General features: G+C 39.0%; 1 long non-coding RNA gene across 1 annotated transcript in view; it reads right to left on the bottom strand.

Annotated features, from left to right (window-relative positions):
* LOC135085510 (uncharacterized) overlaps window positions 1-1,689 on the bottom strand; it is a 302,780-nt gene extending 301,091 nt beyond the window's left edge. The window contains exon 1 of the long non-coding RNA XR_010260140.1: window positions 1,678-1,689. This is a non-coding gene — a long non-coding RNA (uncharacterized LOC135085510). The remainder of the gene's footprint in view (window positions 1-1,677) is intronic.
* Between the last annotated feature and the right edge of the window lie 14,379 nt (window positions 1,690-16,068).

Below are 16,068 nucleotides of genomic sequence, written 5' to 3'. Positions count from 1 at the left end.
TGACGGTTGACTAACATGGATTGCCGAATTAAATTGACTTTTTATTTTATTGTATTTACGTCGACTTTTTTATATTTATTAACATTAATATGAATAAAAAAAACTTTTAACTGTCATTGGTATTTTTTATTTCAATGTACTGGAACTTTCATGAGACACCCAAACTTGTTTTTGTTTTTGTCTGCATCCATTAATTTTTTTTTGGTTTCATGCCAATTTCTTTTTACTTACATTTTGTGTTTTTTACCCGACTGCGCCAGAAGGAGGGGTGTTTAATATTTGTTTTTGAGTTTGCTTTGCTCATTTGTTTTTTTTTTGCATGTTATTATAGTGCAATGAGAGGAGGTCGTACGCGTGGTGGCGTACGCGCACGTGGCAGCGGTAGTGGTGGCACAGGCCGGCCATCAGTCTTGGAACCGTAGTTATCGCCTTTTATTTTATTTTATTGTTAGGAAAACAAACAGCATTCTATAACACATATAATATTTGTATAATGAATATTTTACTTTGTTTTGTGTGTGTGGTGCACAATAAAGTGTTTATATTATTGTGTTGATTCACTTATATGGTCTTAATTAAAAATGTAATGATTAATTTTATTATTATTCTAAGCAAAGTGAATAATTTTACTCAAGTCACTGAAATTATTATTTTAGAATAGTTTTAATTTATCAGCATTTTTGTTTAATATTTTCATACCCATATAGATAACAAATAGTTGATGCGAATGTTATTTTCATTTTAGGATGAGCAGCCTGGATATCAGGGAGGTGCCGCGAGGCAGTGGCCTGGAGCGGCCGCTCCACGCTCCCAAACGAAAGAGAATTTTGCCCTCGGCAACTGTGTATGTGTTTAAATGAAACCCTTTTTTTATGATTATGTGTCCATTTTAGTATTGACTTAACTTATTTAATTTATGTTTTAGTACCAACATTCGAGAGCGCGTGGAGCACTGCTGAAGATGCTGGGCCGCCGTCGGTTCCAATGTAAGTTATTAAATATTATTATTACATATTTTTTAAACTTTGAATATAGGACAACATAAGGTTTATTTTCTGTTCTTATACAACATTCAATTTCAGTGACATTCCAACTGATGTGCCGGACGCCACCCCTGCCGAGGAGCCATCACCGGACCTAGATTTTCAGGTGCCGTCACCGCCACTGTAGTATAGAGATTAAAAAAAAAAACCACTTTTTTTTATTTGTCTGCAGTAATAAAATCTATGTCTTTAATATAGATATTTGGAGTGCGGTGGAAGCGGCGCGTCCACTCCTCGAACTGCAGGGAATGGATCGTCTACGCCACGAGGCGTAGTTTGTTAGGACGTTGCCGACCGCTGCAGGAACACGAAATTATGGAGCATCTGTTCTATGGTAAGTTAATTATACAGTTACCAAATCTAACAGCTGCAACAACCAATATCTGCACTGGGCGGCCTAATTGTCACTGTAAAGGCTAGTGCTGGGGGAAACTTCTCCACTTTCTTCCCCCAGCACTCCCAGTCTTTCTTTTCTGTCCCCCCTGACCCACCGTGACACTGACCGCGCACACCTCCCGCGATTCGGCCAGTATAACCGCAAGGTTGGTATGGCCATGGGTGGTGGTGGGTTGACCCACCGCGCTCGGTACGGGCGTTCCTCGAGGAACACCAGCGGCTCTTGACTTTTAATGGCCTCCTCCGCACTTCACCCCCTCCGTCGAGCCGCCTTCGCCCGTAGTTCAGATGTTGCCAGCGGTCCCGGTCCTGCTGGATTGATGAAGATGCTGGATGCGATACGGAGAGCCGAGCAAGGACCTGTTTATCACCAGGACCTCACGAGTAGTCGCAGTAACTGGATCGCGCTGCGCGAGTTCGCGCACTCCTGGCACACAATCAGGCGAAGTTATGAGAAGAAGTGATGACATTTATCAACGATAGCAGCCCGACGCGAAGTACCGTATTTGTGGTGTCAAGCCCCAGAAGGGGGAGAATTGACTATGAGAAGGGACATGGATCAGAGAAATTTGTAGGGAGTCAAGCAAAGTACCCGCGCGCTCTCCCGAGATTCGGTTCGTACGCCGTGAGGCAGGAAGAACCATGGGTGGTGGTGGTCCCGGTCCTGCAGCCAGCGGTCCCGGAGCCCGCAGTTCCGGAGCCGGAGGTGCTATCGGCGTCGGTCAATTTGGATAAGTGACTTCCAGTGGAGAGAAGACCGTGTGAAGCTTTCGGTATCAATATATATAAAAATAAAGATCATCAAAAATACGTAGCTTCTTCCGCACCCAAGAAATCAAAATTAAGTAATGAAAAACTGAAACCAGTTGTGGTTCTACAGAGAGTCGACTTAACTGCGCTTAAAATTGTTAATGATCCCAAACATTCATACGTCAGTAATATAAATCATTTTGATGATGAAAAATTAAAATCAAAGCCGGTTGTTAAGTCGTCATTGAACGGATTCGTACAGATGATGTAAAATAAAAACTCTTTAATCACCAAGAGGCTGTCAAGCGATATGCTACCCAGAATAGGGACGCGGTTAAACGTTACTCGCAAAACCTACGAAACACTAAACACTGTAATGAAGAAGATGTTAGATACGTGAATACGTCGAATGGACAAGGTCTAGACACATAGAATTCCATCATCATAGCCAATCACATTGGTGATTATTCCATTTTTCATAGTCAAAGAGAAGCCACAATACACTATCTACGTCATGGGACAGTTTCTTGGGTATCCCAACTTGATTGTCCGAAAACACGACAAATGAACTCAACGCGGAGAAAGAAATTAATAATTTAGAGGAAACTGATGACGGATCCGCGAAATCAACGCGCGGTGTATGTCCCACATGATGTAGGAGCCTCTTTAACGTTGTTCGAAATTATGTTGTCTAAAACAGGTGGACTTACATTTTGTATTAACTCCACGTGGATTCGTTTGTGGTGGCTTATGCACCCAAACGATTACGTTTGATATTTTCTTGTAAAAAGATGAGTTTCGTCCACTTCTAAGATGTAATCATCGGGACCTAGCATTGCACTGTGCGCAATAGCGCCACGCCTTGGGAACTAAAAGTTCAAATTTTCATATGTTATGTTATCGTATGAGAAAAATATTAAATATACCCCTGCTGTAAAAGTTTTGTCTGTCACTGAACTATTATTCCCCAAAAACGTATAACTACGTGAGACAAACTTTCAATTAATGCCTTCCTCAACATAAGACTCATATAAAAGGAGATCCAGGGTTTCCTGAGGAATCCTTTCAGGCATTAAAAGTAAAGGCACAAGTGAGCCAGCAACGACCATTGTGCTCTTTGACATTAGATGCAGTTGCTATTAGGCGTCAGAAAATATGGGACGGTACGCACAACGAGCGACACTCGGGCTACAAAATCGGGTTGTCGCAGAGCTGGGTGCAGCAATATTTTATAGCCGACGAAAAAAACTTTTTTTGAGCGAAGCAAGGTGTCGGTCCTAGACACATTGCGACTAATATTCCACTTTTTAGGCTGCATAAGGCGGCTAAAGAAGTAGGTGTAACGCGTACAACAGCGGTTCAAGTATTTCATTACTTAAGAGAAGTTTGTGAGATGGCCGAAGCGCACGACAGAGAAATACTAGGTGGGGATGATGACGTCTTAGAAGTGGACGAAACTCATCTTTTTACAAGAAAATATCAGAGGACGACTTCTACGACGTCAAACGTAATCGTTTGGGTGCATAAGCCACCACAAACGAATCCACGTGGAATTAATACAAAATAAAAGTCCACCTGTTTTAGACAACATAATTTCGAACAACGTCAAAAGAGGCTCCTACATCATGTGGGACATGCACCGCGCGTATATGGGTGTGCACTTGCAGCTGGGTATGAGGAGGCAACCGGCTCTTAATCACAGCCTGAACCTCGTACAAGGCACAGTGAACATTCCCGTTCACAGGTCCCTGGGCAGCCTGTGACGGACGCTTCAGTGGTGAATGCACACCAACAATCTGGAGCGAAAGTGGCTACAGCTCAAATGCCACTAAAAGTTAACATGTCAGCGTGTGCTTCCGCATTATCTGTTATCAAAAAACGGGCTGCTTTTGATGTTTCTGATATTGACTCGATTCTTAAGCAAGCACGGTGATTTAGTTAACTTGGAGAACAAACCTCGGGACCAAAAGTTGTTCCTAAAAGAATTGCCATGTGATTTTCGAGTAGCGAATATCGCGGTTAAAATAAATTCAATGGGCCTTCCATTGAATTTATTTTAACGAACAGGTGAACTGGCTATTTCCATTTTCACTGTGTAATGGAAGTTAACTGTTATGGACGTTAACTACTTTAACAATTAATTAATATTTTACGTAAAAACGTTTTCACTCGCGAACATAGCGATACTCAGGAGTTATTTGTTAATTTGGAAAAAAAATTATTTTTTTTTAATTTGAGCACTTCCCAATGTACCTAACAGGGGACGACCCAGAGTACATATTCAGACTTTTTATTAAAACTGGGTTCGAATCAATTGCCGGTTCAAACAGTTAAGGTAAATCGTTCAATTTAAAATTCAGTAAATTTAACTTCCCACCTTTCGTATGTCATAGATTTAAACGATTGAAAAGATTTTGTTTTTTCACACGTAGTCATTGTTGAACAGAACACGTGTGCTCGTCGAGCAATACTCGCCACACACAATCAAAAATTAATTCCATTGTATTAGATAGGGTAGAGTCGGAACCGTTACACTTTTATTCGATTGATAAAGTCGTTTCCGAAAACGCGGACGAAATATTTTTAGGCGCGTTAAATTGCAGCTAATTGGTGTTCCAGAATACGATCAAAACTTGAAGTAGGACGAGTGTGCATGATAATCCGAAACCTTAAGTTTCTCAGACCGACTGGTCAAAAAATTTACCGTCGTGAAAATCATTCAAGTCATACTAACTGTTCGCTCCGATTGAACCGGACGAAAAACTGTTAAATCTAATAAAATAGTATAGAAAACGTAGTTACTGTTGACTAATTCAAATATTAAAGCAGGTGAATATGCCGACCATAGATCCTAGCGTTTTGATAACGTTCGTCCCATCCTATAACGGAGACACCTTTTCCATTTATAATTACTTGAAAAGTGCAAAACAATACTTGACTATAGCAGGAGGAAATACACCTCAAAATGTCATGTCATTGTTAGGAAAATAAGAGGGAAGAGCATCCCAAATTGTGACTATGATAAATCATAATTTTGTCTGCAATATAATAGAAAACTGTCTTGAATCTGAATATGGGGATAATAGAGAATTAAGAGTACCATGCCGACCGCTTCCCAGTTGAAACAGGAAGTGTTCCATTATAAATAATTATAATTCAGTACAAACTGAAAACGCACTGTTGCCGATGGTACATTAATAATATGCAGAATTATTCCTCAAATGCTAGTTATCTGTCATCAAAGTTACTCTATTTCCATTCCGCCATTTCCCCTCCTTTCCGTCCACGATAAATAACGTCGGCGGAAATAAAATCATGGAACGGTAAGTAACCTTCAATTCTATCTACTTTGTGAGGTTGTTGCAATTTTCAAAGAAAAAAGCTGTGATGAGTGCAAAAGTACCATACTATTTTTTTATTTCATGCCAATTTATTTTTACTTATATTTTGTTTTTGAGTTTGCTTTGCTCATTTGATTTTTTTTTTGCATGTTATTATAGTGCAATGAGAGGAGGTCGTACGCGTGGTGGCGTACGCGCACGTGGCGGCGGTAGTGGTGGCACAGGCCGGCCATCAGTCTTGGAACCGTAATTATCGCCTTTTATTTTATTTTATTGTTAGGAAAACAAACAGCATTCTATAACACATATAATATTTGTATAATGAATATTTTACTTTGTTTTGTGTATGTGGTGCACAATATAAAGTGTTTATATTATTGTGTTGATTCACTTATATGGTCTTAATTAAAAATGTAATGATTAATTTTATTATTATTCTAAGCAAAGTGAATAATTTTACTCAAGTCACTGAAATTATTATTTTTGAATAGTTTTAATTTATCAGCATTTTTGTTTAATATTGTCATACCCATATAGATAACAAATAGTTGATGCGAATGTTATTTTCATTTTAGGATGAGCAGCCTGGATATCAGGGAGGTGCCGCGAGGCACGGGCCTGGAGCGGCCGCTCCACGCTCCCAAACGAAAGAGAATTTTGCCGTCGGCAACTGTGTATGTATTTAAATGAAACCCTTTTTTTATGATTATGATGTGTCCATTTTAGTATTGACTTAACGTATTTAATTTATGTTTTAGTACCAACATCCGAGAGCATGTGGGAGCGTGGAGCACTGACGATGCTGGGCTGCCGTCGGTTCCAATGTAAGTTATTAAATATTATTATTACATATTTTTTAAACTTTGAATATAGGACAACATAAGGTTTATTTTCTGTTCTTATACAATATTCAATTTCAGTGACATTCCAACTGATGTGCCGGACCCCACCCCAGCAAGAGGCTGTCAAGAATATGCTACCCAGAATAGGGACGCGGTTAAACGTTACTCGCAAAACCTACGAAACACTAAACACTGTAATGAAGAAGATGTTAGATACGTCGAATGGACAAGACACATAGGATTCCATCATCATAGCCAATCACATTGGTGATTATTCCATTTTTCATAGTCAAAGAGAAGCCACAATACACTATCTACGTCATGGGACAGTTTCTTGGGTATCCCAACTTGATTGTCCGAAAACACGACAAATGAGCTCAACGCGGAGAAAGAAATTAATAATTTAGAAGAAACCGATGACGGATCCGCGAAATCATCGCGCGGTGCATGTCCCACATGATGTAGGAGCCTCTTTAACGTTGTTCGAAATTATGTTGTCTAAAACAGGTGGACTTATATTTTGTATTAACTCCACGTGGATTCGTTTGTGGTGGCTTATGCACCCAAACGATTACGTTTGATATTTTCTTGTAAAAAGATGAGTTTCGTCCACTTCTAAGACGTCATCATCGGGACCTAGCATTGCACTGTGCGTAATAGCGCCACGCCTTGGGAACTAAAAGTTCAAATTTTCATATGTTATGTTATCGTATGTGAGTATGTGAAAAATATTAAATATACCCCTGCTGGAAGTTTTGTCTGTCACTGAACTATTATTCTCCAAAAACGTATAACTACGTGAGACAAACTTTCAATTCATGCCGTCCTCATCTAAGACTCAAGTGATATAGCCATATAAAAGGAGATCCAGGGTTTCCTGAGGAATCCTTTCAGGCATTTAAAGCAAAGACACAAGTGAGCCAGCAACGACCATTGTGCTCTTGACATTCGATGCACTTGCTATTAGGCGTCAAAAAATATGGGACGGTACGCACAACGAGCGGCACTCGGGCTACAAAATCGGGTTTCGTTGGCGTTGTCGCAGAGCTGGGTACAGCAATGTTTTATCGCCGACGAAAATAACTTTTTTTGAGCGAAGCAAGGTGTCTGTCCTAGACACATTGCGATTAATATTCCACTTTTTTAGGCTGCATAAGGCGACTAAAGAAGTAGGTGTAACGCGTACAACAGCGGTTCAAGTATTTCATTTCTTAAGAGAAGTTTGTGAGATGGCCGAAGCGCACGACAGATAAATACTAGGTGGGGATGATGACGTCTTAGAAGTGGACGAAACTCATATTTTTACAAGAAATTATCAGAGGACGACTTCTACGACGTCAAACGTAATCGTTTGGGTGCATAAGCCACCACAAACGAATCCACGTGGAATTAATACAAAATAAAAGTCCACTTGTTTTAGACAACATAATTTCGAACAACGTCAAAAGAGGCTCCTACATCATGTGGGACAAGCACCGCGCGTATATGGGTATGCACTTGCGGCTGGGTATGAGGAGGCAACCGGCTGTTAATCACAGCCTGAACCTCGTACAAGGCACAGTGAACATTCCCGTTCACAGGTCCCTGGGCAACCTGTGACGGACGCTTTAGTGGTGAATGCACACCAACAATCTGGAGCGAAAGTGGCTAGAGCTCAAACGCCACTAAAAGTTAACAATTATCTGTTATCAAAAATCGGGCTGCTTTTGATGTTTCTGATATTGACTCGATTCTTAAGCAAGCACGGTGATTTAGTTTACTTGGAGAACAAACCTCGGGACCAAAAGTTGTTCCTAAAAGAATTGCCATGTGATTTTCGAGTAGCGAATATCGCGGTTAAAATAAATTCAATGGAAGGCACGAACAGGTGAATTCGTGACAATGGCTATTTCCATTTTCACTGTGTAATGTACGTTAACTGTTATGGACGTTAACTACTTTAGCAATTAATTAATATTTTACGTAAAAACGTTTTCACTCGCGAACATAGCGATACTCAGGAGTTATTTGTTAATTTGGGAAAAAAATAAAATTTTCAATTTGAGCACTTCCCAATGTACCTAACAGGGGACGACCCAGAGTACATATTCAGACTTTTTATTAAAACTGGGTTCGAATCAATTGCCAGTTCAAATAGTAAAGGTAAATAGTTCAATTTAAAATTCAGTAAATTTAACTTCCCACCTTTCGTATGTCATAGATTTAAACGATTGAAAAGATTTTGTTTTTTCACACGTAGTCATTGTTGAACAGAACACGTGTGCTGGTCGAGCAATACTCGCCACACACAATCAAAACGCTGGAAATTAATTCCATTGTATTATTTATTTATTTATTTAAGGATAGTACACAGCACAATATCAATCTGTAATAACAATGTTAGATAGGGTAGAGTCGGAACCGTTACTTTTATTCGATTGATAAAGTCGTTTCCGAAAACGCGGACGAAATATTTTTAGGCGCGTTACATTGCAGCCAAAAGGTGTTCCAGAATACAATCTTAAACTAAAAGTAGGACGAGTGTGCATGATAATCCGAAACCCTTAAGTTTTTCAGACCGACTGGTCAAAAAATTCACCGTCGTGAAAATAATTTAAGTCATAAACTGTTCGCTCCGATTGAACGGGACGAAAAACTGTGAAATCTAATAGAATAGACTAAAGGAAAACGTAGTTACTGTTAACTAATTCAAATATTAAAGCAGGCGAATATGCCGACCATAGATCCTAGTGTTTTGATTAAGTTCGTCCCATCCTATAATGGAGACACCTTTTCCATTTATAATTACTTGAAAAGTGCAAAACAATACTTGACTGTAGCACGAGAAAATACACCTCAAAGTTTCATGTCATTGTTAGGAAAATAAGAGGGAAGGGAAGATTGAACCGGTATAGACTACAGGAAAACGTAGCAGTGAGTTATTCAACAATCTAAAGAGAAAAAAATAAATAAAAAAGAATATTTGTTTAGATTAAGGTAAAAATGTATTGTAATTGCGCCACGCCTTGGAAACTAACAGTTCCAATTTTCATTCATAGATGGCGGCCTCCGCCTACGTAAGTTTTCTTATTTACGCGTGTGATGTATGTGAATAATATTAAATATACCCCTGTTTTGTCTGACACTGAATTATTATTCTCCAAAAACGTATAACTACGTGAGACAAACTTTCAATACATGCCTTCATCATCTTAAGACTAGTTGTATTAGCCATATAAAAGGAGATCCAGGGTTTCCTGAGGAATCCTTTCAGGCATTAAAAGCAAAGGCACAAGTAAGCCAGCATCGACCATTGTGCTCTTGACATTCGATGCACTTGCTATTAGGCGTCAGAAAATATGGGACGGTACGCACAACGAGCGGCACTCGGGCTACAAAATCGGGTTTCGTTGGCGTTGTCGCAGAGCTGGGTGCATCAATATTTTATCGCCAATGAAAAAAAACGATTTTTGAGCGAAGCAAGTCTGTCCCAGACATATAGCGATTAATATTTCACTTTTTTAGGCTGCATAAGGCGACTAAAGAAGTAGGTGTAACGCGTACAACAGCGGTTCAAGTATTTCATTACTTAAGAGAAGTTTGTGAGATGGCCGAAGCGCACGACAGAGAGATACTAGGTGGGGATGATGACGTCTTAGAAGTGGACGAAACTTATCTTTTTACAAGAAAATATCAGAAGACGACTTCTACGACGTCAAACGTAATCGTTTGGGTGCATAAACCACCACAAACGAATCCACGTGGAATTAATTCAAAATAAAAGTCCACCTGTTTTAGACAACATAATTTCGAACAACGTCAAAAGAGGCTCCTACATCATGTGGGACATGCACCGCGCGTATATGGGTGTGCACTTGCGGCTGGGTATGAGGGGGCAACCGGCTGTTAATCACAGCCTGAACCTCGTACAAGGCACAGTGAACATTCCCGTTCACAGGTCCCTGGGCAACCTGTGACGGACGCTTCAGTGGTGAATGCACACCAACAATCTGGAGCGAAAGTGGCTAAAGCTCAAATGCCACTAAAAGTTAACATGTCAGCGTGTGCTTCCGCATTATCTGTTATCAAAAACCGGGCTGCTTTTGATGTTTCTGATTTTGACTCGATTCTTAAGCACGGTGATTTAATTTACTTGGAGAACAAACCTCGGGACCAAGAGTTGTTCCCAAAAGAATTTCCATGTGATTTTCGAGTAGCGAATATCGCGGTTAAAATTAATTCAATGGAAGGCACGAGCTTCATGATATTTGCATGCAATATGTAATTGGCTGAGTAGGATAGTGAGCTTTTTCCTGTATTCCATCTGTACCTGTACCTAGGGTTACCAGATGAAAAAATCAAAAGTCCGGAGAAAAGGCCTGATTTCCATGGAAAAGTCCTGAGATTTTCTACAGATGAGAATTTTCTCTCAAAAACGTATTATTATCGTTGTATACGCGTTTTACGCACCGCGTTGCAAGCTTGTATGTACATCGCACTCAAAACAGCGGGGTGGAGGGAGGAGGGGGGCGCCCGTCGCCCCGCAGCGCGGTTGCCGCTCGCTCGGTCGGTCACTCAGTCAGTTCGTCTTGCGCCATTGCGAAGGTTGGATTACGCTTCATTGAGTGTCACCACGGGACGGGCGAGCGAGCGAGAATCGGAGCTGTTGGATGGATACGAGTTAAAATGTCTTCAAGTACCAAACGACCACGATACGTGTGTACATTCACAGATACTTTAAAACAAAGATTTCCGATTATGAAAGATGGAAGAGAACCTACCGAAGTGTTTTGTTCAATATGTAACAATCATTTTTCAATTAAGTTCAAGGGAGGTGCTGATATTGAAAAACATATCCTAACGGAAAAACATAAAAAAAATAGTCTGACTGTTTCAAGTAACACCAAAATCGACTCTTTATTTCAACCACAAAGTTCTGGACTGACAGACCAAATATCCGCCGCTGAAGCCACTTTAGCTTTCCACACAGTGAAACATCACCAGTCATTTAAATCTATGGATTGCACCAGCCAACTGGTTAAGGCTATATTTGCCGATTCCAACACTGCGAAGAGTATTTCTTGTGCACGAACGAAGACTGAGGCCATTGTAACGGGCGTGATATCTCCGTGGGTAATTGAACAGGTACAAGTCTCATTACAAAATGTCAACTTCTTGGGCGTTTCCACAGATGCAAGTAATCACGGTGCTGAAAAAATATTTCCTATTATGATACAATTCTTCGACTGGCAAGAAGGAATTAAAACCAAACTGCTGGATGTGCTGAGCACACCCAATGAAAATGCTAACACTATAACAGAGATAATTAAAACAAGCTTGCAAAAGTACGACTTGTTGATGAAATGTGTATCATTTACAGCAGACAACGCTAATGTTAATTTTGGCGGAGTAAATCGGCAACCGGGACAAAATGTTTGGACTAATTTAAAAAACTTTCTGGACAAAGATATCGTAGGAGTTGGGTGCCCAGCGCACATACTACACAATTGTATTCAACATGGCACTGATAATCTGCATATTGATATAGAATCTGTAGTAATGAAGCTGTTTAATTATTTTTCCGTATACACCGTACGCACGGAGGCGTTGAAGGATATCAGCGAATATATAGACGTCAATTATCAGAAACTATTGTTTCATAGCAAGACCCGATGGCTTAGTCTGTTTCCAGCGATCGAAAGAATATTGAAGATGTATGAACCGTTGAAGCAGTACTTTTTATCTACTCCTGGTGTACCAATTACTTTGAAGAACTTTTTTGAAAATGAACTCAGCGAAGTTTATTTATTTCTTGCTCACTCATTGATGTCAATATTTCAGACGAAAATTGAAGACATCGAAAAAGAAAACAATTCTGTTTTAGATATTAAAAGAATCCTCGAATCCACACATGAAATTTTAGTTGCACGAGCGAACGCAAACTTCATGCCACTTAAAGTGCGAGAGTTGCTGGCTAAGTGCACTGCGGAAAACCAAGAAGTTTTCAAGCATGACCTTAAAAATATGTATAAGACTTGCGTAGAATATCTGATCAAGTGGATGACGCCTTTAGATGATTTCAAAGTCTTTAATTGGTTGATGCTGAAAAAGGGCCAAATGATCGACTTTGATCAGATTGCTTTATCAATTCATTATCTAAATGGAAAAGGAATACACATAGATGATGTGAAGTTATTCGATGAAATTGCATCTCTGAATAGTTTTTTGACAAAACAGGAAGAAGCATTTTTTGACGTAATGCTTCATGCGTTGTGGGCAAACATTTTCAAGACAATAGGTATTTCACGATTGCCAGAGATACTGCGTATTTGTCAATATATATTTGCAATAACAGCTCAAAATGCAAACGTAGAAAGAGTTTTTTCTATCATGGGAGCTCAATGGTCGAAAGAAAGAAACCGACTAAACGTGTCTTCAATTCGAGCTCTACTTTTAGTTCAATATAACTTGAAGAGTTTAACTTGTGAGGCATTTTATAAATCAATAATCAAAGAAAAGAATTTACTTAAAAAAGTTTCTTCAAATATTAAATACGACAAAACTAATTAAGTACCTATTTGGATAAATAAGTATTGATTTTACCTGCAAATGTTAGTAACATTATTTTTAAGGATGATTATTGAAGATGATTATTTTTAGTTTGTTTTACTTTGATAAATAAGGATTGATTTTAACTGCAACTGCAATTGTTACCAAAAGAAGATTGTCTTTAGTTCGTTTTACTTCGATAAATAAGTATTGATTTAACTGCAATTGTTACCAAAAGAAGATTATTTTAAGTTTGTTTTAAATTAATACATAAGTATTGATTTTAACTGCAATTGTTACCAAAAGAAGATTATTTTAAGTTTGTTTTAAATTAATACATAAGTATTGATTTTAACTGCAATTGTTACCAAAAGAAGACTGTTTTTAGTTCGTTTTACTTCAATAAATAAGTATTGATTTTAACTGCAATTGTTACCAAAAGAAGATTATTTTAAGTTTGTTTTAAATTAATACATAAGTATTGATTTTAACTGCAATTGTTACCAAAAGAAGATTATTTTTAGTAGTTTAATAAGAGAGATCTTTAAAATGTAACCTGTATTTTATTAAAAATCCTGAGATATCACTAGATTTGCTAAATCCGGCCGGAATCCTGAGAAGAGTCGAAAAATCCTGAAATCTCAGGACAAATCCTGAGATATGGTAACCCTACCTGTACCCTACTTAATGGCAAATAAAATGTTTGAATTTGAGCGAGTGCTATATGAAAACTGAAGTCCCGTCGTCCCACTCGGACCACGCGACGCGAAATTAACCACCTTAAAACCTGTCGTAATTCTTGAAAGAATTTCATTAAAATCGATAGACATTGTCCCAACGATGCATAAGCCGGCTCACCAAAGTTTGTTGTTACAAGCGACGAGGCGCACTTTAGAATTTGATATCACAGCTCGCGAACCGAACGCAAAGCACCTCGCCGTACATCTTGAGGGCCAACAATCCATCTTTTTCAAACCGGGAACCGAAGCAGAATCGGTGAACAGTTGGATAACTTAACGTACTTAGATTTTTACGAGCGGTATATTGTTCATTCGCGACGTCCCACCACTAAAAACGTTGAAATCTTTGAATTAAGTAACAATAAATTTTTGACAAGACTGCAAAGTTGCGAATTGAAATCGCGTTTATTCTGGGTCGCGACAAACAGAGGTGAATTATTTTACTTGCGTCTACTTTTAGCGTCTCAGCCGTGTCGTAGTTACGACGATTTATATAAACTTGGTGGTCCATTGTGCAAAACTTTCCAGGAAGCTGCGAAAGCTCTCGGGATCGCGGACGATGAAGCGGAGTATGGGATTGCTATGCAGGAAGCATCTACATTTTCGACTGGACCACGGCTGCGTAGCTTTTTCGTACTCTTAGTTGTGAACGGGGGTAGGGTCGTTTCTTTGTGGGATAAGTACAAACATTTAATTGATCAGGATTTTTTGCAGCGTTTATCCGATGACGCAAAAAAGCGTACAAACTTTGTCTCGTCCAAATCGACCGGTTATTGCGTAAACATGGGACATCCCTTGTCGAGCAAGGGTTACCGGGCGTTGACGATTCGACCGAAGTAGGCCGCGAGCGCGTCGAATATAATCGCGACGAGTTAAATACGTTCGTAAGTAGCTGGCTACCAAAATTATCCCCTGACCAAAACCTCGTGTATCGTTATATTCACACTCTTTTGAGTGACAGCGAGTTCCGAAACTCTAACAATACTGCCATTTTTATTGACGGGCCAGCCGGAATAGGTAAAATTTTGCTTTTAAATGTAATTACTGCACACGCACGCGAAAATTCAGGAATTGTCTTGTGTACGGCGAGTTCGGGCTACGCATTACGGCACATAGCATGTTTAAATTCCCCCTCAACCCTATAGATAATCTTTGTTACTGAAGCATTACCAATGGTTTGCAGTGCGCTGAGCTTGTGCGACAAGCTGACGTGATTATTTACGACGAAGCCCCTATGGCTCACAAATATTTAATTTACCTACTTGATAGGTCTCTCCGCGATTTGATGAAGTGTAACAAGATTTTTGGTGGGAAAATCGTAATTTTCGCAGGATATTTCCGTCAGATACCTACTGTCGTAGTTAAAGCTAAAACTAACTGACATTATCAACTGTTCAGTTATTTGGGAACAATTTAAAAATTTCAATTTCCAACGAAAAAGAGACTACCCAGACAGTATTCGGACTTTTTTAAAAAACTGGGTTCGAATCAATTCCCGGTTCAAACAGTAAAGGTAAATCGTTCCATTTAAAATTCAGTAAATTTAACTTCCCACCTATCGTATGTCACAGATTTGAACGATTTAATAGATTTTGTTTTTTCACACGTAGTCATTGTTGAACAGGACACGTGTGCTGGTCGAGCAATACTCGCCACACACAATCAAAAATTAATTCCATTGTATTAGATAGGGTAGAGTCGGAACCGTTACACTTTTATTCGATTGATAAAGTCGTTTCCGAAATTTTTCCGGATTTATCTGTAAGCTCACTTGCATTTAAAGTAAATAAATAAATCTATATAAGGTCAATGCGGGGAAGTCCGTCAGAGGGGTAACCACGTATACCCTTAGGTAAGGTTCATTTTTGAACAGATACGTTTATAACAGTTAGTTCGATAAAACAGCACGAATTTTTCGTTCAAACTATACAACACAGATGGCGCTAGGTGGTGTTTTCAAGCAATAAAAATCGTGACAACTTTTAGTTTGGTTGTCACGTTGAAGAAGAGTGAGGCGTTTTGTGTTCAAAGTGAAAAAAATAATTCAAAACCAAGTGTTTTTTGAAAGGAAAGCTGGTAAGTGTTTAGCTAATATTACTAACTGTCGATTTGTGAAGTTTAGTTTGATTTTCAACGTTAATTTAAAGAAATATTCCTAGTGATCAGATTCTAACATCCAAATTCAATATTGGGGGAAGTTCGTACAGTCTGTAAGGGAAAGTCCGGCATATGCCGGTGTTGCCCCTTGATCAGATGTCGTAAACCTTTTGGTGTACCGAACTGTAGTTGCAAAATCGATTTTTTTTATGTAATATTAGGTACTAAACGTCTTTGAAATCGTCAGAACATTTGCGTAACTAAAATTTTATTGCAATTGTGGTGTATGTCAGTTAAATATTTTATAGTGAGTATATTTTCAACAAAAGTC

Source organism: Ostrinia nubilalis, chromosome 28 (assembly GCF_963855985.1).
Source record: "Ostrinia nubilalis chromosome 28, ilOstNubi1.1, whole genome shotgun sequence".
Lineage (NCBI taxonomy): Eukaryota > Metazoa > Arthropoda > Insecta > Lepidoptera > Crambidae > Ostrinia > Ostrinia nubilalis.
Note: the sequence above shows the minus strand (reverse complement) of the source record. Positions and strands in the feature narration are given on the sequence as shown.